This window comes from Charadrius vociferus, unplaced genomic scaffold (assembly GCF_000708025.1).
Source record: "Charadrius vociferus isolate BGI_N301 unplaced genomic scaffold, ASM70802v2 scaffold134, whole genome shotgun sequence".
Classification (NCBI taxonomy): domain Eukaryota; kingdom Metazoa; phylum Chordata; class Aves; order Charadriiformes; family Charadriidae; genus Charadrius; species Charadrius vociferus.
In genome coordinates, this window is record NW_009648333.1 from 5,296,220 (window position 1) to 5,298,258 (window position 2,039).

The following is a 2,039-nucleotide window of genomic DNA, read 5'->3' on the forward strand; positions in this document are numbered from 1 at the left end:
TGAGGCCGAGGCCCCGCCCATCCCCGCCGAGGCCACGCCCATCCCGCCGAGGCCACGCCCATCCCGCGGCAGAGCCCTGCGGGGATGCTGCGGTTTGGAGGGGTTCGCCGGGGTTCTCCTCCCTGGTACCCTAATGTGCCTTTTAATGACAATTATTAACCAGGGGCTGTTGAAAGAGAAGATTGCGAGGTTGTCATTCGGGAAAAATAAACACACGGCTGTCAATGCTCTGTCCACACGCGTGACCATAAAGCCCCCGGGGGAAATAAATAGGGCTGCGCAGATAGAGACGTAGATAAATAGGTAGATAATCAGGTAGATAGAAACACACAGCTATACAGATAACTACGCATGCGTATACCTATATGTACTTCTACATGCTACGCTTTCCTCTTGCTCTCCAAAGCTGCATGTGAGCTTGTCCGCAAACGACTACGTTAATGAGGCAGTGATTTTATTTTGCACGCTATGCAATTCCAGCTGTTTTACTGTACTGGGGGGTGAGTGTAATTTCCTTTGAAATCACAGCCCTGTTGCTCACAGAAAGATACAGGGAGTGGGAGAAGCTGAATTTCTGGACTGATTTTTCCCAGAGACCCAATAAAATCCATGAAAAGTCAAAGAAGGCTCCTGTGGTTCAAGAGGCAGCAAGTCAGCACCATGCAAATAAAATGTGTTGTTGCTACTCTTATGAGCTCTTAAACCAGAAAATTGGTAGCCCTCATCAATATCCCCATCTCCATCATACTGTGGTCAGGGCATTGGTATTTCTAAGTGATTTGGGGAACTCTGGCAGTGATTACTAAACAACCGACCCTTGCTGAGACTAGGCTGCTCATAGGGTTTATGTGGCAGTGACAAATACCTAGCGAGAACCGAGGGTACCTACTGCTAAAGAGCCAGTTTTGATGACTTTGACTTTTTTTTTGACGTGGTGACGCTGGTTTTGTTGGGTTTGACTACAAAGGGAAAAATGTTGATAGGGGACGGATGACCTGCACGAACTGTTTGCCTCCAAAGCTGTTTAGCTAGTCAACAAAGCAAATGAAAGTATAAGGGTAAGTTGAAAAATATTCACATGACATTATTACAGGATCCATGGAACACAGTAAAATCACTGGTAGCTCATTTTAGTGCTTTCTGCATTCCTACATGAGCTTCCAAAAATGCAATCTGTAGAAAATATGCCACTATGTTGATTTTAAAAAGTGACTTATCTGAAATTTAGTCAGATGATGTGCAACTAGAGCTTACTGCAATACCACTCAGGCTCTGCTTTCACGCACAGTCGTTGATATTAACTGAGCAGTTTGGAGGGCGGTGGTTGGTTTCGTAGTTGAAAATTATTTTGGTGCCTGAGCTTTATGGGAACAAACACCCACTGTTTGCCCTAAGCATATCTAAGCAAAGATAGATGAATGCTAGCCCTCCCCAGGCCCTTTGGCATTTGCCATGTCCCCTGCCTCCTTCTCCCCTGCAGTGTCCCGAGGAAGGGAAGGGAAGGGAAGGAAAACAGGGGGGCCAACCCCTCAGACACACAAATCTCCTGGCTGGTCTTTGCACACACCGAACTGAGCAGTCCTCAGGAAGGAGCTTGCTCGTTTTGAATGTTGGGCATCCGCAGGGAAGCGTACATTTCAAACACACAAAGTGTTTTTATCTCCCTGAGTGATCCCACTGAGATCTCAGTTTTATACTGTGCTTCCTAAATGGGACACGGTCCTTCAGTCCTTTGCCCGGCTGTCAGTATAATCTTGTTAACTAGAATAATGCTGCAGGAACTGCTGCTTCACTGTATGAATTGCCATCCCTATAGCACCAGGGACATTTGTGATACCAATGAGCAAACTAGAAGATAGCTTCTTTACACTCCAGATACCTGAAGCATTTAAGCAGAAGAATAACTTTACTCTGGAGAGTCATTCTACAGATGCAAGGCTTTTCATGTGAATCAAATGACTTACCTACGTGGAGTTTGTGGGGCTAATCTTCTAGTAAGATGAAGTAAAAACTGCAGCCAAGAATCACTGGAAATGGTG

The 2,039-nt window shown here is 45.8% G+C and overlaps 1 protein-coding gene across 1 annotated transcript in view; it reads left to right on the top strand.

The window, feature by feature from the left end:
* SRD5A3 (steroid 5 alpha-reductase 3) overlaps positions 1-2,039 on the top strand; it is a 67,777-nt gene that overhangs the window by 980 nt on the left and 64,758 nt on the right. The window lies entirely within an intron of this gene.